Here is a 26,980-nt window from a genome sequence, read left to right on the forward strand (position 1 = left end):
AGCAGTAATTAAGAGCACCTTACACCTTACACACACACATACACACGGCTCTCTGCCTGCTCGCCAGATCACTCCTGAGCTGCCTTTTCAAATTCGCGCAATAATGGTCTCTGGGCGACAGTATCGCCAGGATTGTTGACTGAAATGAGAGAGTATCGTCCAGCAGGGGGGTGATCTGATGTGAGTTGAAGGTTGGATCTGAATAATTTAACACATGTGGGAACCGAACAGCCACTCATATCATAGAGTAATGCTGTGCTCTCATCTGCTCCGTGTGTACGCAAACACACACTCACAAACTCGCATTGTGACCCCTGCAGTTTCAGTGTTGTGTGCTTTTATGGCAGAGGCTCAGGCTATAAGTCCTGACTCTGTAAAGCTTTCTGCATGGGCTGATTAAAAATGTTGATCAAATTACATGATGTTCTGATTAATTGATCAAATTAATTGCAATTAATCACACTATAAATGCATTAAAACGTCAGCACAGCTCTTAAAAGTGGTATTTAAAGAGTTAAATCACGAGTTAAATCAGTTAAAGCATGAAAGCTAGCTTTGATGGTATTATACATTACACTCTTTATTAAAAATAAAGGTTCTTTATTGGCTTCTATGGTTCCATGAAGAACCTTTAAAATCCATGCAACATTTCCATTTCACAAAAGGTTCTTTAGTGGAAAAAGGTTCTTCAGATTTTTAAAATATTCTTTACACTGAAAAAAAAAAAGGTTCTTTTAAGAGCTGTTTTAGGAACTTTAAAAAAAAAAAAAAAAAATACTGTAATTCAGTAAAATGTGAAATAATATTGTGGCAGCGGCTGTTTGCACTAAGTGCAAATAGCATATTTTCTTAGCGATAGATGCTATTTACACTAAATGAAAATAGCAGTACATTCTATTTACAATAAGTGAAAATAGCAATATATTTTATTTACACTAAATGACAATAGCAGCATTTTCTTAGCGATATGAAAATAGTGATAGATTCTATTTACACCATGTAAAATGGTCAGTTCTTTGCAATAAGAGTAAATAGTAATTAGATGCTATCTATACTTTATATTGGCAGATACTATTTGCATCTCTGTACTTTTGTACATTAACAGGATGCAGCAATGTCATAGTGTAAATGATTATATTTATTAAAATTATTAAATGGATGCTGCCTTACTGGGAGAATAAAAACCCTCCCTACACTTTACCCTAACCCTACTCAATAAACATGTTTAATATTATTAAACACACGTTCACAGTTCATTTCCACTTTTTTATTTTAATTTTTTTTTTTTTAAATAAATGCGAGCTCGGCAAAAGGCGGATTTCGAACCCGCGTTGATTGTTTTATAAACCAAGTCTGCAAGCCTCCTCGCTACTGCTGCACCACTGAAGATGTTGAATTCTGCATGTCTTTTTTTTAAAAATTGAGTGGCCCAACCAGACATTGGTGGGTGGAGCTAGTGTAAATATAATTTTCCAACAAAGGACGCTATTTGCACTTAGTGTAAATAGACACTCCTTAATATTTTTGAGTTGAATAAAGCCAGTTAATTTGGATGTTTGTTTTTTTTTTTTTTCAGTGTAATCCTTCATCCCAGTATCTCTGAATTCTCTATATTTTTTCCCTTTGGTTTTCTTCTAGTTATATTTTCAAGGTGAGCCTTAGGTGCTCCTGATCAACTTGGTTTTGGGAGGGAATCCTGGCAGGATTCCACTTACACTTGGAGCTGAGCACATCCTGTCCCTAGGAACTTACTCAAACTGTCAGACCATGAAGGAGAGGTGGTAAGAAAAAAGAGAAATGGGAGTGATGAAAGCCACCACTTTTCTTCCTTCTCCCTCCATGTGTCCTGTTCTAAAGCTGCTCAGTAAAAACCACACCATAGAATAAGAAAATCTGATTTGAAAAGCAATAGCTTATACCATTATATCATAGAATATGTATACATACTGTGCACAGTATGCAAATATTCTTTATACACGGAATACCCGCAGAATGCTATAATGCAGTCTGCTCAGCTTGCCCTAGGTGCTTTTATTTCCAGTATGACAAATGAACTGGAAATCCATTTCTTAAAACTATAAAAATATTAATTAATTATGTATTGCATTGTTGTGTTAAATATACTTGGAGTGAGTAGAAGCTTTTGCTATTGTTAAAATTATGAAGGTGAAGTGATAAATTTTGCCATTGACAAACTTATAAATAAAGGTTCCAAAAATATGTTTTACAGCATAATGCTGTAGAACAGGGCTTTACTAACTTTTTTGTGAGCTGAAAATATCAAATATTTTATGTATATAAATATTTAATATTTTCAGCTCACAAAAAAATTTACTTCAAGTACACCCTGAAATTTTAAGTTAATATTTCATGAAATGACATGCTTACTGATGTCAGTTAATGGTCACATGACATACAGGTGTGTATATATATATATATAATCTGTCATTTGCATTGCTTCATAGGATAATTCTTTCCGTTCATTATTAATTACAGTCTCTTTTTTTTGTTAGATTTTTAAAATACTTCAGTGCTTCACATCAAAGTTAATGTTGTGATTCATCTTGTAGCTGGTTGGTTTGATTCATGGCTTATAATTATTTAATGGAGACTTAAAAAGTCTATTAAAAAAAAAAGCCAAGACCACTAAAAAAAAATGGACACTGTTGCACACTATGTCAAGAACTTTTTCATTCATCAAAAAATCGAACAACCTCATACAGCAAAAAGGGACAAGGAACCTTTAAGGATTACAAACTAGATTGTCTACAAATCTCTAAGAATATGCTCCGATTGCCTACAACGTGTCAGGATGACCCATCATGCTCTAGTTGGCTCGGACGTAAGCTCCACTGCTCTTGAACATGAGGTACCATTCTCATAAATCCCCACATGAACTGTTTTCAGACTCCACACTTTCTTCTGTGTGCATTCATCCATTTTCTGACAAATCCCACTCTTTCTACCTCATCATGTCATTCATGTTTAAGAGCAGGGTTGAATAATGCAGGTGAGGTCCACAGGCCATAGAAGAACGCCTATAATTGGTCTGGATGAAGATAATTGAATCCTCTCTCGGCAGGAATGGAGTAGAGTCACAAACGCTGCTTTCACCTGACCTCCCTGACACTTCAAAGTGTCATTACCCCGCTCTCCCGTAGCCCCTCTCCTCTCACACTCCTCTACATTAAAAAAGACAGTGTGATGAGATACTTTTAACGGGTCGCCGTGTCACCTAGTCTTTTGTATGTGAGCGTGTGTGTGAGACCTTGTGGAATGTGATGCGGTGGCATTACAGCAGAGGCTGCTGGGTAATGGAGGGTAATGATTCTGAATGGTTTGGAGCATTGTTGAATGGGTGATTGAGATGAAGGGTCAAGTCACTCCTGCAGAGGCTCTTGCAGCAGAAGGATCTTTTTGAGACAATTACCTGCTGGAGGAGTCCTGGTTGTTCAGTGTGAACCCCAAGAGACTGTCTGCAATAATGCAGCACGCCGATAGATATGATCAGCTAATCAGAGGATTATTTTGAAGGGTAGAGAGGATATTATGAAGTTTTGTGATTTTGACTGGGACTCGTTTGAAAGCAAAACTAAGGTTCTTCACAGTTTGTAGCTGTCAAACGGTTCCTGCTGTGATGGAGTGAAGAGTGTCTTCATGCCTTAAAATAGCTTGAATGTAACTTTACACCCTTGCCTCATTTAATATACGTGGATTAATGAATATGCAAATTAGCCCCACCTCCACTCGCTCACACCAGCTCAGAGATCCACTTGGTCAACTTACTGAGGTAAACACTGCACAATGGTATTGCTCTTTACAACATCGGACACATAACGGTAATTAATATAATTAGCTGTTTGCTTGACTATGTTAACAGCTGATAATGTGTTGTTACACAAACCAAGTACCTGTTTGCAGTGTCAGTGTCAGACAGCTGCCTTGTAAAAATCAGTATCCTTACAAACACTTTGAACAACTCAGAATGTCAGTGGAGAAAGGAATATAGTTCATCATAATATCGTAATATACATCATACTCCCGCCATATTGCTAAATACACGTTTTTTCATATCGACAGAAAAATATACCGGGATAACTTGGTGCCCAAGAATGCTTTTTCACAAGATGTAATATAAGTCTAAGGTGTCTCCTGAATGTGTCTGTGAAGTTTATGCTCAAAATACCCCATAGATTTTTTTTAATTATTTTTTTTTAACTGCTTGTTTTGGGGCATCATTAATTATACACTGATTTTGGAAGCACGCCGCCCCTTTAATTTGCCTGCTCCCTGCCACACGAGCTCTCGACTATATTACAGTGCATTTACAAAGTTCATACAGCTAATATAACCCTCAAATGGATCTTTACAAGATGTTCGTCATGCATGCTTCAAATTATGTGAGTAAAGTATTTATTTTGATGTTTACGTTTGATTCTGTATGAGTTTGAGGCTATGCTTTGTGGCTAACGGCTAATGCTACACTGTTGGAGAGATTTATAAAGAATGAAGTTGTGTTTATGAATTATACAGACTGCACATTTTTAAAAATGAAAATAGCGACGGCTCGTGCCTCCGTGAATACAGTAAGAAACTATGGTAACTTTAACCACATTTAACAGTATATTAGCAACATGCTAACGAAACATTTAGAAAGACAATTTACAAATATCACTAAAAATATCATGATATCATGGATCGTGTCAGTTATTATTGCTCCATCTGCCATTTTTCGCTGTTGTTCTTGCTAGCTTACCTTGTCTGTGCACAGATCCAGACGTTAATACTGCCTTTCCTTGTGTAATGCCTTGAACATGGGCTGGCATATATGCAAATATTGGGGTCATACATATTAATGATCCCGACTGTTACGTAACAGTCGGTGTTATGTTGAGATCCGTGTGTTTTCCGGAAGTCTTTTAAATAAATGAGATTTACATAAAAAGGAGGAAGCAATGGGGTTTGAAACTCAATGTATGTCTTTTCCATGTACTGAACTCTTGTTATTTAACTATGCCGAGGTAAATTCAAATTTTTATTCTAGGGCACCTTTAACTTGCTTTTCACCACAGGAGGTCTTTAAGAGTCTATGATTGGATCATTATTTCAGAGATTATGTTTATAGCATGTTCGATGTTTGGCAACAGTTCTTCTAACCCTAATTGATGGATTGTGTAGCTTTTTATTTCTTAAACAACCATGAAGGAAGACTCGTCATGGCCATATTCCAAGATGACAATGTCAAGATTCATCAGGCTGAAATTGTAAAAGAATGGTTAGGAGGACGCATGAAGAATCATTTTTGCACATGAATTGGCACCTCTGAGATCGGACATTGAACTCATTGAAAGTCTTTGGGATGTGCTGGAGGAGACTTTACAGAGTGCTTGACTCTTGGATTGTCAATACAGTGTCTTGACCAAAAACATTTATTAAACATTTATTTCCATCAAGAGGAGCATCAATTTTTGGTTAAGATCTTGATCTACTCCCGTCTGACTACGACAGACTGAACAGAAGAAATTAACCATCAAAAAAGGCGGAGCCAGATGGTATGCTTACAGATTACATAATCGCCATGGACCAATGTAGTTCAAAGGTGTTTACCACTCTGAGCGAACTTTTCCAGAAATTTCACTTATACCAGGATACTTCAAACTCCTGAAACGAACTCCAAACGAATTTCATTTTGGCCTGATTTTGTTCAAATGACGTCAATTTGTTCTTCGAATTAGCTTGAAGTTTGGGCGTTCACAATAGGGCTACTAATTAACGACAAATTCAATAATGTGACTGTAACTAGCTATGTTTAAATGTTTTTGTTGTTTTTTTTTTTTATATTTATGTTACTGAAAGTAATGTTAACTTTTTAGCTAAGTGAGTCAGATGTTGATTCATTAATGTCTCTGACAGAGTCAGTCAGTTCATTCTGTGATGGATTCATCAGACAGATTCAAACCAGTAACTCATGAATCTTTATTAATAATTCCTTTTAAGAATGGACCATAAGAGTCATTTGCATTGAACTATGCTAGTGGCACTGTATGTTGGTCTGAGTCAATTTGTGTGTGCAGTGGTCTAAACTGGTTGCGCTGTAAGTTTTTGACTCACTAAAGAGAACCAGCTCATAAGAGTCATTTGTTCATGGACTGGTCTAAACCGGTTGCGCTGTATGGTTTTAATGAACTAAAATTCAAGGCTATGGTGGTTTGCTATTGTTTTTGATTCACCAAAATGAACTGGGTCATAGTAGCAATTTGGCAGTGATTTTTTTTTTTTTTTTTTTTTTTTTTTCTCGTCCAATAGACTGATCTGTTAATTAGTCATTTCCTGTTAGCCAGTCAAACAGAGATAGAGGTGGACATGTGGTGGTTCTGCTTCCTCTTTAAAGCACTTCTCAAGGCTTGATTTCTTTGCATAATATTTGAACTTTCATTTAGTTTTGGTAAACATGTATCTTCGTTTTAATTTTTAGTTTTGGTAAACATGTATCTTCGTTTTAATTTTTTTTTGTTTTCCTCCATTTCATATGATATGGTTAAGTGTTCATTTACCCCTCACTTCTCTTTCTTTATCCCTCATCTGTGTTTTTATCAGCTCTTGTAATAGTTCATATACTGTAGGTCTAAAGTACATATGAAGGTTAATTGAGGTCTCTTTCTTTGTGTTGCGGTTATAAATAGATTATATTGAGGAGACACCTTGAGACACGCTAATGAATGATTTGTTTTTCCTTGTTTTAATTAACATGGTGATTACTTCAGGGGGCCTTGCAATGCTTGGAGCCCAACATCCTCCACTACAGAGAAATGTCATTCATGATTAGACTTCAGCACAACAACAGATTTTAGATAAAGCAAGCAGCAATGACTATTAGAGCCTGTGATTTGTGATATTAGTGCCTGAATGGGTTGTCCTATTAAAATGAAATAAATGACATTCTCTAATATGCAGGCAGCAGTGAGTAACAGGCTGGTTTGACATGCCACTCAGTGTCTTTAATGTAAACGTCAGTAAAATACTCTGAATTGGTATAGATTACAGTCATTATATCTTTCACAAATGACGTAAAAAAAATAGCATACTTTTATCTAGCTTTTATTTTGCTTATTTTGTTGTGAAAACTATGTGTGCTTACAAGAAGCTCCATATAAAATGATGTTTTGAAAAAAGTAAAATTGAAATTTTCTTTTATTTTTATTTTAGTTTGAATATGTGCATGTATTAATATTCTGAGTACGAATATTTGGGGTGTTTTTGTCAATAAAAAGAATCGGAATTTTAATGTTATAGCAAGCGTCTGTTTCCTGACCTTAAGTATCCAATTCCAGAATCGATTTTCGATTCCCAGCCCTACTTTCCACACTCACACAACATATTTCAAATCGTCAACAAAATCTGAAATCTGAAGTTGTTTGATATGCTCAAAGTCAAATGGTGTTAAAAAGCTTGTATTACAGTTATTCATTACACCTACTCCCATTCATAGTAATATGAATGCATAGATGAAGTCATAGTCTTTGGTTGAACTAACATATTATATCTAGAACACAAACAACCTTTCCACACATATCTTTTGGAAATGTTGTTTTGAGCCATATTTGGTCTTAATCTCTATATTTGAAAGCAGAGAGATAAAGGTAGGGACCCTAATAGAAAAACAAGCAAACACGTTTTAACAGCGCTGGGCTGTAAGTTGTGATCACTTCCCCCTAAAGCCTCTTAGAACGTCTGCTCTAATCCCAGCATTGCGATCGTCTACTAAAGTCTGACGTTTGCGTTACAAATAAATGGTTTTGCATCGACTCATTGCTATCTCCAAGTGAACCCTGCCACTTTTCATTTCATATCTTTAGTGGTGATTGAGGGTAAACTACACCTAATGTAAAGTTTAGAAACTGCTGAGTGAAGTATTATACCGGCTGTGCTTCCTTATGAAGAATTACTTTGATAATATGATCATGGTGTAGTGATACACTTGTGAATTTGCCTTAGGGAGGTTCAGCTCCTTATGTTTTGGCCTAGCAAAATATTTCTTGCCTTTAGTTTCAGTCATAAGTTCAAATCTTGCTCAACTGACATTTTTTTTTTTTTTTTTTTTTTTTTTTATGCTGCAATTAAAATTGCAGCCATTTGTCAGGACATGTGTATCAGTGATGAGGGCATGTTTTCATTGGACTGGAGAGCAGGCCCACAATGAACACTAGTGAACTGAAGCCAGGATCTGCCACTGACCACAGAGAATGATAATACTTTGTTTGGGAACATTACACATTTTTAATTTTTTAATTAGATTTTTTTTTTTAGGACTGGTAAAGGGAAATATCCTAACATTTGATTAAATGACATTACAATTATTATTTCTACATTTAATGAGTCATTTTTAAATGCATAAATTATATATATAATTTGTGTGTGTGTGTGTTGCAGCTAGTAAAAAAGAAAAAAATCATTATTCTGGAACCCTTTGTAAAACAGTGTCAAAAAAAGTGTAATAGCATGGCACTTTGAGCGCTTTTTGTTTTGATTAGAGCTTCAGCATTACAGTGCATCACTTAGTTTATAGTTTGTTTGTACAAGATCACATGTTTGAATGATCGTTCCACTCCGTTTCTGAATTTAATTAGCACTGTGATTTGCTGAGCATATGAATAGTTTTTGTGCTGTTTTGGACAGATCAGAGAACCAGCTCTCCTCGTTTTTTACCACAGAACATTAAACACTCACGTCTTCCCTGATCTCTCACTTTCGTTCTACCTCTCCACCCACACAGTCACACATAACATAACAGGCACAGTCATTTTTAGAAAGCGGCTCTGAATATGAATCAAAGATGGCACCCCATAATCCCAGGGCAGATAAGTTTGAAATCCCCGGAGAAACGTGGCGTTCTTTTCACAAGGGCCAGATGGTGCTGGGAGCATTAATGCTGTATCTCCAGTGTGTCAGTTGGAGACAGAGAGAGACAGAAATCCCGTAAAGCCTGCTTTCACCCTTGCTCGCTCATTCCATCACTTTTGGATTTCACTTATCACATTTAGTTATTGCAGCAGACCTTAAGCCTCACATATGATCACATATTTACCTAGTTATCACTGTTTGTCCATCTGAATGTGTCTCTGGGGCTTATGGGAGCTTTTATCTGACCCCATTTGTTGCCTCTTCTATTCTGGTTATGGCCACAGTTCCAATTTTTGTTGTCACTGGTGGCTTGTGACTGTATCGTAGTTTGTTTGTCAATGTTAATCACAAGGGTGTTGATCTTTGAATTTATCTTTCAAGGTCAACTCCTGCTGAACTGTGTAATTTCTGTGCCACTTGCAAAACTTGTGACTCAAGCATAGGGGGGACCCATCTATCATTGGTTAGATGAGAGTTGAGCTAATGTTGCTGTGTTGGGTTGGTTGAGATGATCAAATAAACAGCATTGTTTGATAGTCGCAAAATGATGATAGTCACATGTTTATGCTTTTCAGAGAAATCAACCTATAAATTATTTACTTGATAATTAAGCTGGTATAGGTATGGAAGCATGTTTCTAACTCAAGTAAAAAAAAAAAAGAACCTTTTTTTTTTGTGAAAGAAATTACAGGAGACAATTAGCAGAATGTAACAATTTTTAGATAAAAGTCACAATTAGAAGTAGTCGCAATCATGAGATATAACAATTGTGACAAAATGGCGCTGTTATAAGAAAAGTTAAGTTGCAACTTAGAAACTAGCATTTGTGAGAACGTCAAAATTACAGGATGTAAGTTATCTCACAATTGTGACTACAATTAGGATAAATATTCACAACATCAATATTTACAACTTCACATGAGAAATTAAGTCACGGTTGTGAGGAAATGGCAGAATTATGAAGAAGTTAAGTTGCAACTGAGAAAGTCGCAGTTGTAAGAAAGTCGGAATTACAATTCATAATTGTGATAAAGTTGCAATTATAAGAAATAGCTCAAATTGCTAGAAATAAAGCTGCAACTGTAAAGGCCTTTGCACACTGAGTCTGAAATTCGCATGCGAAATTTTCGCACGTTAAAAAATAAATACGACCTTACGTTATGTCAATCGTGTTTGCATACTGCCTCCGAAACTTTTATCCGTCATAAAAAAATTCGGATCAGGTTCGATTTTCTTCGTTTTTCGCATCAGTGGCACGCATTTTGAGAGACGGTTTGACAATTCAGAGCCGCCGTACAAGTGAACGTCAAAATCACGAATGCCATCTAAGTTGATCCAAAGGATCAACTTGAGGTGAACTCTCCTTTTTCTCTATGCAATCTTGGGATTGGATGGACCCAATATTTCCTCTTTCTTTTTCTCATTTTAAGAAGAGAGAGGACAACTAAATCGTGCTCACTGCTTGAAGACTCCATTTTGTATTGTTTTGCGCATCGGGCTCAGTGTGCAAGGTGTCTGTGCGTGACGAATACGAAAAAACGCATACGAAAATTTCGGACTCAGTGTGCAAAGGCCTTAACACCTCCTGTTCGAACCACCCTGCTCTAAGCGAAACCCGAACCCTGGTCCGCCAGCATGGGAGTCAGGTGCTCTAACAAGGAGGCTAAAGACCTCCAGTTACAGGTTTAGACACACAGCTCTTACCAGCCTATGTTCGTTACACAACTATGAAAAATAAATCTAAATTTTGAGTTAGGAAGTCACATTTGTGAGATAAATATTACAAGAAATAAGCTATGCAAAACTATTTTCGATTCATTGCAACGATTTTATTTTCTTAAATTTTATTTTGTACGTTTAAGTACATTCATTTTTATGTACATACAGTATACAGTATATGTCTTCTATAAAGCACTTTGTCAGGCTTGTTTTAAATATGTTATATAAATAGTTTAACTTGTTTAAGATGAACCCTTTACTGACAATGATTAGTTTCTCTCTCTCTCTCTCACTCTTTGTACCTCTAATGACCTTCCCAATTTTTTTTGGGCTTTGTCTCACTGTTTCCTCATCATTGTGTGTGTATGCGTATGAGTGTAAAACCTTTCCTGACCCCAGTGATGGCAGATGCAGGCTCTTGACGTGAACTCCCGCGCTGGCCGGGTGGCAGGGTTGGAATGTGGCGACCTAGAGAGCCGCAGTGGGATAAGGATATCTATACGGCACGTTCTCTTAACTTTGGAAAAGCTACACAGAATGTCAGCACTGACGTTAGTCCGGGGGCTGATCTCTCCTTTAGCTTTCATTTACATGTTTTTGGCTTCTTTCTCTCTTGCTGCGGAGCATGTGGGTGTAAGGAGGTGGAGGGCGGGTGAGGTTATGTAGGGTTGAGAATTTCAGCCAGAGAAAGAAAGGCTTGTCTGTGAACACCAAAGCTTGCTATATGACGTGGAATTTTTTCCAATGTGCCGTCATTCGTTCAAGCGGTGAAAAATATTTTGGATCAGAATGATTGTAATGCTCACTTACTCGCTGCCCAAGAACCACAGGCCATGACAGCTGCTCCTGGCTCACCTATTTCCATCTGCTAACAGACTGACAAACTTCATTACTGTTGTTTATGCATGGCCTGGTCAGGACACAAATGTTAACAGTTGTAAACAAGGACAGACTGTGGGCTAAATCATGGTATTAGGTGGTTTAGATGATGAGACATCAGGTGTTTGTATGAAACAATGGTTGTAATCCTGGAAAAGCATAGTTCATTACTGTGAAAGGGTGGTCTGAATCAGATTAGCACCGTCTGTAATCCTACTTTCACATGGTAGATGTAGTGAGATGAAACTTGGGCATTTTAACTATAATATCAGCATCATCCTACTAAAAGATACATGCATTTATTTGTGATTACATGTTGACTACATTTTAATTTCAACAGTATGTGTCTTTGGTCTATCTTTCTGTCAATGTCTTGGCCTTTCTCCGTCACTGTCACTCGTTGGCTACGTTGACATACAGTCTTTTAATGGAAGCCCATTTCTGCCTCAGAGTAAAAAAAAAAAGTAGCTGTTTACAACCAAAATTACAAATTTAACTTATATGAAAATTGGAATATCGCATAAAACATTTGCGAATAAGCAGCGTTTCCATCCCATGTGTTCAAGAGAACAAAATAGTAACTTCCTGGGAAACTGGCACAACATTTCTGTAATAAAATTGGAAGTTGATGCAATAGGGGAAGCCACGGTGGCTCTTTTTTTTTTTTTTTCCTACATCATAAATGACTTGCATCTCAGAGCTCACAGATGAAGCACAATAAACATTGTCAGGTCATCAGATGCCTGGTGTTTGGGAATGCAATCGTGTAAGATTCTTCTGGGAGAGAATTATACCAAATTATTCTGATTATTTTGTCTTTGGCTCTGGAATTTCGAATGATCAAACCAACATTTGAGTTGCAGTGCAATAAATTTGGTTCAATTATCCAACCTCATCCACTTTTGAGGCAAAGTCACGTGAGTTTTTTGTTACGCATCGAGGGGTTTATTCGATAAATGTGTTTCCATCATAGTTTATGTGCATGTCTTCTTATCGTGTGTGTGTGTGTGTGTGTGTGTAATATATATATATATATATATATATATATATATATATATTATATATATATAATATATATATAATATATAATATATATATATATATATATATATATATATATATATATATATATATATATATATTAATATAATATAATATAAAATTCTGCCTCAATTGAGTGCATACATTTTTTTTAATGCATATTTTTTAATTTTATGCCCATCTTGGCATTGTTTTTTTTATGCAATATCCCAAAATGTGCATACAAATAGGTAGATGGAAACAGCTACTGTGAACTGTCAGAATTAATTGGGATTTTATGTTATAACCAGACATTTGTGCCCATTGTGGGCTTAAATTGCATTAGTGTTTTACTGGCATCCCCACAACGAGTCTAAAGAATGCAGTACAGCAGTTTTGTTTTTCGCTTATCATTCAGTCTGTGAGTTTCACATGTTCTGATCAATGTCTGCTATTTGACCAGTGTTCAGCCTGTTATATATATAAAAAATTTAGAGGGAAGAAAAAAAAAAAAAATCTGATTTGGGTCACATTCAGCCGTGAGTTGAATGAAGCCTTTTATTGTAGTTGTTTTAAGCATTTAACACATGCAGTAGGTGTATGTGGGTATGTGTCTGTGTATTTATTTGTGTTAGTTCCAGGGTTTGATTGAGTGTGTGTAATTGTTTGCCTGTCAGCCAGCCCTCTGCATTCTCTTCTTCAGTTCTTTGAACTGCACCTTGCTGCCGCTGCTCTCCACAGGGAACTTTGAAGCATAGAGACAGATGAAGTGTTTGTTTGTGGAGGATATGCAAACACACACAAAAAGTCTTCTTTTGTAAATAAATGCCAGCCCTGAGAAGTGGGGCCTTTTGAATCTATGCTGAAAGCAGTTGACAATGTGTTGTTTAGTGGTGCTGATTGTGCAAGAACAGTTTTGGCGAATTGAGTAGAAAAGCAATGTAGGTTATAAATTCAATAATTCTGTGATGTTTGCAATACACTTCAGCATTATGGTAGTTATGGAATCATACAAGAGTGTAAACTCAAAAAACTCAATATCAATAGGATATAATCAGACATTGTGAAATGGCCCGTTTTCCAATGCTGTCAGTGTTTAAGTTCATAGTTAATCTTCAGGATTCAGAGTTCTAAACTTTCAAATAATATCCATTAGGGGTTTCAGATCTATTAAGAATTATAATAATATGTCCAGGTAATTACATGATATGCTGATTTAATAGATCACATATCTATCACATTAATGACATGTTTGGGCGAACATGAAACAAAAGCAGATACAGTATCTCACAGAAGTGAGTACACCCCTCACATTTTTGTAAATATTTTGTTATATCTTTTCATGTGACAACACTGAAGAAATTACACTTTGCTACAATGTAAAGTAGTGCGTGTACAGCTTGTATAACAGTGTAAATTTGCTGTCCCCTCAAAATAACTCAACACACAGCCATTGATGTCTAAACCGCTGGCCACAAAAGTGAGTACAACCCTAAGTAAAAATATCCAAATTGGGCCCAATTAGCCATTTTCTCTCCTCGGTGTCATGTGACTCATTAGTGTTACAAGATCTCAGGTGTGAATGGGGAGCAGATGTGTTAAATTTGGTGTTATCGCTCTCACTCTCTCATACTGGTCACTGGAAGTTTAACATGGCACCTCATGGCAAAGAACTCTCTTAGGATCTGAAAAAAAAGAATTTTTGCTCTACATAAAGATGGCGTAGGATATAAGAAGTTTGCCAAGACCCTGAAACTGAGCTGCAGCACGGTGGCCAAGACCATACAGAGGTTTAACAGGACAGGTTCCACTCAGAACAAGTTGAGTGCACATGCTCAGCATCATATCCAGAGGTTGTGTTTAGGAAATAGACGTATGAGTGCTGCCAGCATTGCTGCAGAGGTTGAAGGGGTGGGGGTCAGCCTGTCAGTGCTCAGACGCACGCTGCATCAAATTGGCTGTCGTTCCAGAAGGTGATGCACAAGAAAGATGATGCACAAGAAAGCCCGCAAACAGTTTGCTGAAGACAAGCAGACTAAGGACATGGATTACTGGAACCATGTCCTATGGTCTGATGAGACCAAGATACATTTATTTGGTTCAGATGGTGACAAGCGTGTGTGGCGGCAACCAGGTGAGGAGTACAAAGACAAGTGTGTCTTGCCTACAGTCAAGCATGGTGGTGGGAGTGTCATGGTCTGGGGCTGCATAAGTGCTGCTGGCACTGGGGAGCTACAGTTCGTTGAGGGAACCATGAATGCCAACATGTACTGTGACATACTGAAGCAGAGCATGATCCCCTCCCTTCGGAGACTAGGCCGCAGTGCAGTATTCCAACATAACGACCCCAACACACACCTCCTTGACGACCACTGCCTTTTGCTAAAGAAGCTGAGGGTACCTAAACCCCATTGAGCATCTGCGGGGCATCCTCAAATGGAAGGTGGAGGAGCGTAAGGTCTCTAACATCCACCAGCTCCGTGATTTTGTCATGGAGGAGTGGAAGACGACTCCAGTGGCAACCTGTGAAGCTCTGGTGAACTCCATGCCCAAGAGGGTTAAGGCAGTGCTAGAAAATAATGCTGGCCACACAAAATATCGACACTTTGGGCCCAATTTGGACATTTTCACTTAGGGGTGTACTCACTTTTGTGGCCAGCGGTTTAGACATTAATGGCTGTGTGTTGAGTTATTTTGAGGGGACAGCAAATTTACACTGTTATCCAAGCTGTACACTCACTACTTTACATTGTAGCAAAGTGTCATTTTTTTCAGTGTTGTCACATGAAAAGATATAATAAAATATTTATGATATTTATATTAAAATGTGAGGGGTGTATTCACTTCTGTGAGATACTGTAAGTGAATCGTTTAGCACATTTTTACAAGTAGTTCTGTTCAAGTTCAAGCTTTCATGGTAACAAAATCTCACTATTTATGTAAAGGTAAATTTAAAGATTCTTTACATCAATTGTTTTATTTTTTTACATTGTTTTTACTGCATTATCATGTGTACATTTTTTATATACAAGGCCTTGACTTGCAGATTCAAAAGCCACTATTTAATAAGTGGTGCTATGGTAGAGTGGTTAAGGTTCAGAGCTGCTAACTGTAACATTGCTGGTTTGATCCCCAGAATGATCCCTTGAACAGTCATCATTGTGTCCTTGACCAAGATGTCCCTGTAACAGGTTTATGGGTCTGCTCTATGGCAACATTGTGAAAGTTGCAGAAACAAATTCCACCATAAACAGGTTTCATGCTGTGCTAAATAAATACAATAAATGTTTCTACATCCATTGTGCTCTTGAGCAAGGCACTTAACCCCAGGTCATTCCAGAGGGACTGACCTTGTAATTTAACATGATGCCATAGTGTTGTCAAATGAGTCATTGAATTGAACTCCAGCAGCCCAGTTATGTGATGGTAAATAAATATTATAGGTAGTCTATGTAGATTCTTGACTTTCTAAAGCATCCAAGTTATAAAATGTTCAAACAAACTCTTTATTTAAAAATCACTGGGCTACATAAAAAGAAACATTTCGGTGTTCATCCAAACACCATTTTCAGTTGTAAAAACACAAGAAGTAACTCTGGCAAATATATAGATAAGTCACTTATCTGTACACATGTATAAGTCACATGACTTCCAAGTTGTCCACATAAAATGCTTGTCAGAGCTGATGGTATTTCCTGCATTTTTTACAAATGAAGATCTTGTCATTGCCTTTTATGTAGTCCAGTGATCTGAATTTTAAATTGAGTTTGTTTGAAAGATTATAGGTTCTTTTTTTGCATAGTTTTAAGGAGTGTTAACACATGACACAGTACAGTAGAGATGTAGAGGTGGCTTTGGCCTTGATAATCTAATGGATACTGGGCTGCCAAATTAAGTGTCGAGAATTTAAAGCTGCAGTAACTAAAAGTCCGTAACTTTTGACGCTTTAACGGTTGCCGGAGCTACTTCTCTCTGTTTATGTCTATGACAAGTCACACTGTGCTACTCCGCAGTGGTACAACCCGTACCAGTCTGAAATAGTCAGAATATAAACACTTATTATACGTGTACCATAGTGATTCAGGAAAAGACAAAAACACAGTTTGGAAAATGGATTCATGATGCACTCGCTCGTATAATTTTTGTAAATTTTGAACACAAAAAAAGTCATGGACAGCAGCTTTAATAAATGTTAATGTGAAGCTTAGAACTCACTGTAGATTGATCTTTTCAGTGACCATTAAGTAAATCATCCATTCGCTCCTGGGCTGGGAAAAGAGAAGGAGAAGATCAGGCCATTAAAAAAAAAAAAAAGCCCAATATAGTAAGCAAGACTTACCCACAAGACTTACCCACCAAAAGTTGTCAAAGTTCCTGCTAAGACTAAAGTAGTTTTGTCTTGGTAGTTTTGTCTTGGTAGTGTGGAGGAGTGTTGGGTTGCACAAAGTCTTGTGCCTGGAGTGCCAGGGAACTATCAAGAGTTCGAAATGCCATTGTACTGTAGCTTCCTTAAACATTTAGTGCCCAGAGGCAGAGATAGCCTAGCTCTTTATTCTTGCAGCATGAAGGAAAAAGAGGCCTATGCAATGGTATAGTAAAGGACACCACATGGTTTTGTCATTTTTATTCCAGGTATTCTACATGGTCTAGTTAAAGTTGTCCAAACATTGTGAGACCTAAGTGACCTGCCAAAATTATCCCTTAAGGTTTACCTTTCATGGCTTGCACAAAAATCAACCCTTGATTTCAACTCAAACTCATGGATTCCCCGCAGAACTACTCGACGACTACTTGCCATTCTAAAATCTCTATCCCAGCTGTTTGCTCCAATTCACACTTCCATAATGTTTGTGATTCACACCTTCATTGAAGTGACTGCTAAAGCAATTTGGTAGTTGCATCACGTCATGATGTGTGACAGAGCTTTTCCTAAGGTCCTACAACAATGAAGACGCCTATATGGGTGGCAACGACTGAATTCTGCAGCATTTGACAAAAATGGGCATTAACAATCATATTCTGTTGGAGGTATACCAGTGGATTAGCAAGGAACTCTCATTCAAATGTCACCTGGTGAAGCCAAACTAGCAGTCTTTTACTGCCCATTAATTATTGGCTCCTTCTCGACTGGGACTGACTGTAGGTATGTGGAGGAATTCAGCTGTGAAATATGAAGGAGCAGTAGACTGGACGGTCAAAAGTCCAAGTCATCATACCAACATCATTCGAATAATTGTATGAGGACTATTCCTAAGAGCACCATTGGAACTAAACTCTGTGAAAGTGGTTTAAAGTGTTAAGAGTAAGGTGAGGTATAGCATCATTGTGACTGACAGGATTGTAAGATTAGAAGACATCCTTTTCCAGAACTTTTGGTAATTGGATTTTGAATTTTATTGGAGAAACTCGTATCAAATTCCCAATTACTGCCAACTTGACTAAATAATCAGTTCTCTTAATCTGATTTCTCACATTGTCTCTGGGGTTTTGAAGTGTATGAGACCATCAAAACCTAGAGTGGTTGCTAGAGGTTTAATGATTGGCTGGTTTACATCAAGAGCTTGATGTAGAAGACCTCAGGTTCCACTCATGCCCACAGCAACTGCCTCTCCATTGAAGGTCTTTGAAGGACTTGTAATCGAAGTTGTTTACCCACAGAGACTTCATGTTTATCTCTGTCCCATCCATTATTTACTCAGTCTGAGCTATAGATCTTCTGTGCTGGATGCCCTGGGGAAATACGAGCTGTTCTTAGAGTTTGGCTTGACTGATGAGTCTACATTTATTATCATCAGCATAACTAATAAAAGGGAGGACTGCTCTGATGATGACTATGGGTAACGGAGGTCCATTTGTCTGGTAATTAATTGTTGTCATTGATTTGCAGCTCCATGGATAATGAGTGCTTTAGATTATTTGTGCGGAACAGGGGATGAAGGAACAGGATGATTCAAAGCATCGGTAGTGATTTAGATGTCTGTGTTTGTCTCTGCTTGTCCCCAGGGAGGCGGTTTGAAAGCTTGTGTCTGAGCATTCCTCTTTGGATTAGGAACTTTAAAAAGAATTGAGAGAACTGATCTGGTTGAGGATCTGTATGCAATACAGACTGTATAGCTGTATGTGAATATATACAGAAACATATTCTGCTCATAATGGCACAATACTGCTAGTTTTGTACATTATAACTTATTAGCAAAATCATTTCCATATCTTTCCAGTTTTCCATTTTGTTTCTTCATCCAAATGCTGTGCTGTAGAACATATTTGACATATTATTCAGTTGAGATATTCATAACTATGTTTTGTGTGTGTGTCTGGGTATGTTTTATGTATGTTTTAGTGATAGGTCACAATAATTTACTAATTGATTAGTCATCCCAGAAACCAGCAAGTTGAGATCAACATCTTGTTTAATTTTCTATATTTATTTTTTATGCTGTTTTAGCAGCAATTTTTAATTAGTGAGCTAACAGCTTGCTGTTTTCATGGTAAAAACCATCAAAAAAAAAGTTGCATATTTAAATTCATCCCATTTAAAGCACTGCAGCTAGAGCTATACACATTTGGACAGATGTCTTTAAATGCTTTCAATGGTCTTTCATGAGTGAATTTTGGAAGTATTCTGCACATCTAATATGTTTGCATTTATGTATTTTTGTCTCTTGGTATGTTGTTAGAATAATAATAATAGTGCCACAGAGCCAGTGTTTACACTTTTGATGGTAATCAATCTGAGAATGGCTTACCTACAGGTATTTTAACACTGACAATAATTTAAATAAATTTAAAATTCAAATGATCCAAACCTTTTTGCAAATCTAAAAGAGATACACATTCCTGATGTTTTTGGCTAGTCTGTACCTTCTGTGTGTGTTTTTCCTAAAAATTAATACATGAATTCACTCATGATTGTCAAACTTTGAGGAACGATCACTCTTAATGACAACACCATAAACAGACCGCCACAGCCAGACATGTAAACAAAACCATTTTAAAGAGTTCACATTGAACTGTATTGAACTGTGGAAATTCCATAGGCGTAATGGTTTTTATACTATACAAACTGTATTTTCTATTCCCCTACACTACCCCTACCCCTAAACCTACCCATCACAGAAAACATTTTACTTTCTCACAAAAACTCATTCTCTATGATTTATAAGCCTTTTGAAAAATGGGGACATGGGGTAATGTCCTCATAAGTCACCCTCTCCTTGTAATACCTATGTCATACCCATGTCATTATACACATTTGTGTCCTGATATGTCACACACACACACACACACACACACACACACACACACACACACACACACACACACACACACACACACACACACACACACACACACACACACACACACACACACACACACACACACACACACACACACACACACACACACACACACACACACACACACACACACAGACAGGAGCTGGAAGATAACAGCTGTGACAATGTGTGATAAAGCAGACAGTGTTTACAGGCGGTGGTAATCCTGATAGCCCTACTAAGCAATGCTGAAATCCCTGCCGATTTGTGGTGACCGCACCGCTGGCTCGCTCACTCGATTAAAAAAAGAGTTTGAGCCCAGCTGCTTTGTACACTCATGGAGTTCAGGATGGAGGTTGTTTTGGTCTGACTGCTGACCTTGATAAGTAGTTTGAGTTGAATTTCTCCCTGTAAGCTTTCTGTCCTAGCATGACCTCCGGGCACAGTGGGTTAATGGGCATCAGATAGTAGCTTTGCTGATGATATCTCTGAGTATTAGATAAGGAGCACTCAACATTCCTTTTGGCCTTATATTCCTTATGGTTTTCTCTCAGCACATTTATTGAGGCTTATGACATTGGTATGCTGATAAAGTCTTTTGTGGATCTCTCCATTTAAACTGTAATGCATTTAAAATGAAAATTGACTTTATTTGCTTCACTGTAGTTCGTCGCATTGTGTGTGATTTGCACACAAAAAGCCTACATAATCATTCTTGTGAACAAGAAGTGCGTTTAATTGTAAATGTGCACTTGTAAGGTCAAATCTTAAAAATATATAAAAACCTATTCTTGTAGAGATACTATATAAACTAAATAAAAGGTCACTTAAGTGCACTTAAAGATAGTACACTTTTCATTTCATTTCAAGTATTTAATTACATATTTGAATAAATGGCACACAAGTTTACAATGCTAAAGTTTTCTACTTTTCCCCAAGGGCTTTCGGTTGAATGTGATAACTCCATGACTTTCCTTTGCAAATGATTTCACTCGGCCTGTCTGTGCTGTTGGTTAAGGTTGTGCAAAGTTTATAATAACAAATAATGATATACATGGAAAAAAGCACAAGTTGAAAAAAAGCTGAGTTGCTCTCAAGGATGTGTGTGAGTGAGTCAATGCAAACTCGGATCCACAATCTACAATAGCCTCATTCTGATATTGAATGCCCTTTTTTCACAATCCAGTCAATTATTGATAGATAAAATCTAGTACCGCCCTAATTTTTTTTTTTTTTTTTTTTTTTTTTTGTGAACATTTGAATGATTGGTTGTGAATACATGTTAACTTTAAGTGCTAAATTAAAGGGTTAGTTCACCCAAACATGAAAACTCTGTCATTAATTACTCACCCTTATGTCATTCCAAACCTGTAAGACCTTCGTTCATCTTCAGAACACAAATTAAGATATTTTTGATCAAATCCGATGGCTCAGTGAGGCCTGCATTGTCAGCAAGATAATTAACACTTTCAGATGCCTAGAAAGCTACTAAAGACATATTTAAAACAGTTCATGTGACTACAGTGGTTCATCCTTAATGTTATGAAGAGAATCATTTTTGTGCGCCAAAAACTTTATTCAACATTATCAAACTGCCAAAGTCACGTGATTTCGGTAAATGAGGGTTCGTTATGTCAAAAATGTTTTGAACTTTCAATGGATAACCACTGGGGGGCGTGACTTTGGCAGTTTGATACATGCTCTGAACCACTGATTCGAATCAAAATATTCGTAAAGCTCTGAAGTTGTTGAATAAAGTCGTTACTTTGTTTTTTGTTGCAAAAAAGTATTCTCGTCGCTTCATAACATTAAGGTTGAATCACTGTAGTCACATGAACTGTTTTAAATATGTCTTTAGTACCTTTCTGGTCATCTGAAAGTGTTGATTATCTTGCTCTCAATAGAGGCCTCACTGAGCCATCGGATTTAATCAAAAATATCTTAATTTGTGTTCTGAAGATGAACGAAGGTTTAACGGGTGTGGAACGACATGAGGGTGAGTAATTAATGACAACATTTTTGGGTGAACTAACCCTTTAAGTGCTCTCCTTTGTTATGAACATTCAGAATAGTTCTTTCATAGATTAACTGTAGTATTTGTTGTAAAACCACATGTAAAACTCTTTCCGGATCCTCATTACAGTGATTAGAAGGGAACAACTGTATTTGTTTTGGTTAAAAAAAAAAAAGAAGCTGTCATCATACTAGTTGTAATAAAAGTGACTCCCTCAATCCCCTTTATATATAATTTACTATGAAATACTAAAAACTGATATACCATAGTTAGACTTAGTATAGTTAGTGCCACTATAGTAAAATCAAAGTAAGTTTTCGTAGAGGTTGTCTCTCTACAAATACATATTCACACATACAGAATGAAATTGAGGTGGGGAGGAGAAGAGAATATTGAGACGGTCTTAGCTGGCGTGTGTTCCTCTTTTGCTGACTTTACATTTTAATAAGGTGGAGGATTAGCTTAATGTCTGTTTCATCTTCAGTGCTCACAGTGGGGGCAATTCAACCCTTTTCCATGCGTTGCCATGGTGACAGACTTCCAGCAAGCCTCTAACTGTAATCTCCAGTCAAAATGTTTGCTTTTGTTTCGTTGGCAGTGCCTTGTTCATCGTGACAGCTTCTCGACTGCTAGCGGGTTTGAAAGTGTGTGTCTGTCTGTAAAAGCCTCACAATTCAGATTTTTATAGAGGCTGCCATTTGGAAGCTGAAAGAAGAAAGAGGAAATATTTTTAGGCCACAAATGAATAATTGTGGTTGTGTGTCAGTATTCAAGATGGAGCAGTATTCCTGTGTCTGTCTGTGAAGGACACATATTTCAAGTCTACTGCTGTTTTGTGCCTTTTTCTGTAGACATATATACATATTTTCTAAATATATAAGCATATGTAAGTGTATACTTTTATTATATGTATATATGTAAAAAAAAAAAAAGTGGAAATATGGACAAATGATAAAAAGAGGTTGTTTTTCTCAGTAGGTGATTGATGGTTGTAATCTACAGCAGGCTTAGAGGTTTACAATGGAGAGCCCTGAAAGTTATCATTATGATTGAAAGGGTGTTTTCGTGTGTGCGTTTTCGTGTGTGTGTCCATGCACATTCTTGTTTTGATTTGACACCAATCCTCTGGATTGCAGGGAGTTGAAATCATCTTTGCTGTCCAGCCCATATTTATTTGATGTAAAGACAGTTAAGCTGGGCAGCTAATGTAATCCAAATAACATTTCGGCAATCTGTCACATTTTGTGCTATACTGTACTTGACCAGATGTCTACTGAGGGACTGAAGGCAAATATTTCACACATTCTTATGTTGTTGGACACAAATAAGGCTGTGTAGACACCAGTCATTAGATCCACATAAACACAAGCTGAGCTGCTTCTAAATGTGTTATTAGGAAAATAGTATTTTAACGAATTACAGTTTAGTTTGGACATTTCAGAAAAGTTTATGCTGTTTGTGTTAGTGTGTATATGTATTGATATAATACTCTGCAAAGATCTTAAAGCTTTGTTAAATTTATTTACACCATATTTACACAATAAATGAACTAGTTTTATTCAAGTCAAAATTTAAGACATTACTCATTTAACCTAATTGTGACACTACGGAAATAATTTTTTAAAAGTTAAATTTGCTTCCTTTATGGTATAACTGCACAGCGTAGAGTGAATGCAGGTAAATTAACCATATCAGGGCTTGACATTAAGCCTTGTCATAACAAGTAAACAAGTAAATCTGTCATTCATTTCAAATAGTTACTTATAAGGAAAGCAAACTGTGCAAATGAAATGTAATTTATTCTGAAGAAGTAATCTTTTTAGCGTTCTATTAGCTCTTACTTACTTCAGCATATCTGTGATATTTGCCCCATTAAATTGATTTCCAGTGATTTTTTTTTTTCCTTCATAAAGGGCATTTTTCAGCCCTATCCTTATTTAATTTGTCATCTTTCATGTGAAATTCTTAAATTTTATTTTATCAATAAATTCATTTAGAATTGTGAGATTATAGAACTGTTACCAATCAAATGAAATCAGTTTCAAGAAACTCCATCTTTCCACTTCAGAGGAAACACAGAAGTTACATCTGAAGTGGCATTTAGATGTATTTATACAGACTTTTTAATGAAACTCAGAGGTGACATGAATGCATTTACACTGCAAAATTACAACTGCATACATAATGTTATGAGATTGTTTTAAATAAATGTTTAAATAATGTTGTAATATTATAAATGTCTTACTGTCAGTTTTGATCAATTTAGTACAACCCTAAATTTTGGTAACCCCCAAACCCCAAACTATGCGGCCAACAAGTTAAAGGATTAGTTCACTTCAGAATTAATATTTCCTGATAATTTACTCACCCCATGCCATCCAAGATGTTATGTCTTTCTGGTCCCACTTTATATTAAAGGGTTAGTTAACCTAAAAATGAAAATTCTGTCATTTATTATTTACCCTCATGTCGTTTCACACACGTAAGACCTTCGTTAATCTTCAGAATGCAAATTAAGATATTTTAGTTGAAATCCGATGGCTCCGTGAGGCCTCCATAGGGAGCAATGTCACTTCCTCTGTCAAGATCCATAAAGGTACTAAAAACATATTTAAATCAGTTCATGTGAGTACAGTGGCTCAATATTAATATTATAAAGCGACAAGAATACTTTTGGTGCGGCAAAAAACAAAATAACGACTTATTTAGTGATGGCTGATTTCAAAAAACTGCTTCAGGAAGCATCGGAGTATTGTGAATCTGTGTGTCGAATCTGCAGTTCGGAGCGCCAAAGTCACGTGATTTCAGCAGTTTGGCGGTTTTACCCGTGATCCGATTAATGATTCGATACACTGATTAATTTATGCTCCGAATCTTCCTGAAGCAGTGTTTTAAATCGGTCATCATTAAATAAGTCGTTATTTTGTTTTTTTGCCGCACCAAAAGTATTCTCTTCGCTTTATAATATTAATATTGAGCCACTGTACTCACATGAACTGATTTAAATATGTTTTTAGTACCTTTATGGATCTTGACAGAGGAAGTGACATTGCTCCCTATGGAGGCCTCACGGAGCCATCGGATTTCAACTAAAATATCTTAATTTGTGTTTCAAAGATTAACGAAGGTCTTACGGGTGTGAAATGACATGAGGGTAAGTAATAAATGACAGAATTTTCATTTTTGGGTGAACAAACCCTTTAAGTGGCCATAACTACTATGTACTTACATCAAAAAATAATTAAAATGTACTTATTGGGTTCATATTGAATTGCAAAACACTTTTGCTGCTATTGAGGTGGATACGGATAAGGTTAGGGAAAGCTTTGGTGGTATGGGTAGGTTTAAGGGTGGGGGTAAGGTGTAAGGGATGGGTCAACAGTGTAATTATAAATGTAATTAAAGAAGTTAATTACAGATGTAATTACATACAGGGGTTTTTAAAATATAAGTACAATGTAAAAACATGTATGTACACAATAAGTGCATTGTATCAAATGATTAATTTAAATGTTAGTACCTAGTAGTTAAGGCCACTTAATATAAAGTGGGACCATCTTTTTTGGGGGGAAATTATTTCAGGATTTTTCTCCATATAGTGGACTAGGGTACAACGGTTGAAGGTCTAAATTGCAGTTTCAATGGAGCTTCAAAGGGCTTTACACGATCCCAGCTGAGGAATAAGGGTCTTGTCTAGTGAAATGATCTGCCGTTTTCAAAAAAAAACCCAAAAACATTTATATACTTTTTAACCACAAATGCTCACCTTGCATTAAGTAATGATGTTGGAAAGGTCACGTGTGACATATTCCAGTGTCTACAAAGTGAATGTACAAAGACAAAGACAAACGTCCTTTACACAAAAAAAAAAGGTAAAACAACAATGTCAGAAGATTTTGAAGTTGGAAGAGAAAATGAGATTTTTCGCCTTACCACGGTGCTTCCGCCCATGTCACGTGTGACCTTTTCAACGTGATTATGTAATGCATGGCAGATCACAGAGCTAGTGCAAGACGATCAGTTGTGGTTTGTTCCGAGTCCCTCTTTAAAATCTAGAGGTTAGAGGCGGCATGTAACAAAACAAAAAAAAAAGTGGAGAGAAGGAGACGGCAGTTTTCTCAAGGTCCCAGGGCAAGTACAATAATGCTCAATAAACGCAAGATTCAAAAGTAACAAGATTTATTAAACAAATGATAGGAATTAACAAAAAGACTTCAGGAGGGGAGGGGCCAAAACAACAAACAAAAGGATTCTTAAAGTTAAGGGATAACTTACCTACCAAAAGAAAAATTAAATAAAAATACAAACACAATTCCCTAACTCCCTTTCTGCATAAACAAGAGAAAACATGGTTCTTAAATAAAACAAAGGCATCTACCTCCCTACATAACTAAAAAGAAAAGACTTAGAATATCAAGACAATTAAGGCAACAGAATTGGATAACTGATGTTCACAAGTAACTCTTAAATTAAATGAAAAGCTCAATGCTGCTCAGCTTACACTCAAGTCTCAGGGTTGGAAAAATTAGCTGAAACACTAGACATCATAGGTAAACCAGTCAACTGAAGCCCACTTAATTGTTGAAAAGTTTTTTAAGTATACACACATTAGCTGAAACACACCACAGCTTTTTACCTGAACACTACAGGCAAAACAATATGTATACACAAAAAGAAACCAAACCGCACTGGGACCAGTAGATGGTGGTATCTCCATCTCTCTCTCGGACTGGAAGTCTTCAGCTTCATTTATACTCCACCTAACGAGCTGCAATAGGATTCAGGTGGCCCTCATGAGCTGCTAAAAAAAAGCAAACAGGGAGAAAAACAAAAGATACACAATTCATAAGATAAATTCATACGTCCCTATGGACGTAACAGGTTCCAATGTATATAAATTAGATTTTTTTTTTTTTTAAGAAAATGACTGATTGTTTAGAAAAAGACCCTTATTCCTGGGATTGTGTAGAGCCCTTTGAAGCTGCAGTAAAACTGCCGTTTGGACCTTCAAACTGTTGTACCCCAGTGAAGACCACTATATGGAGAAAAATCATGGACTGTTTTCCTCAAAAAAACTTATAATATATATATATATATATATATATATATATATATATATATATATATATATATATATATATATATATATATATATATATATATATATATA

This window comes from Chanodichthys erythropterus, chromosome 15, assembly GCF_024489055.1.
Source record: "Chanodichthys erythropterus isolate Z2021 chromosome 15, ASM2448905v1, whole genome shotgun sequence".
Lineage (NCBI taxonomy): Eukaryota > Metazoa > Chordata > Actinopteri > Cypriniformes > Xenocyprididae > Chanodichthys > Chanodichthys erythropterus.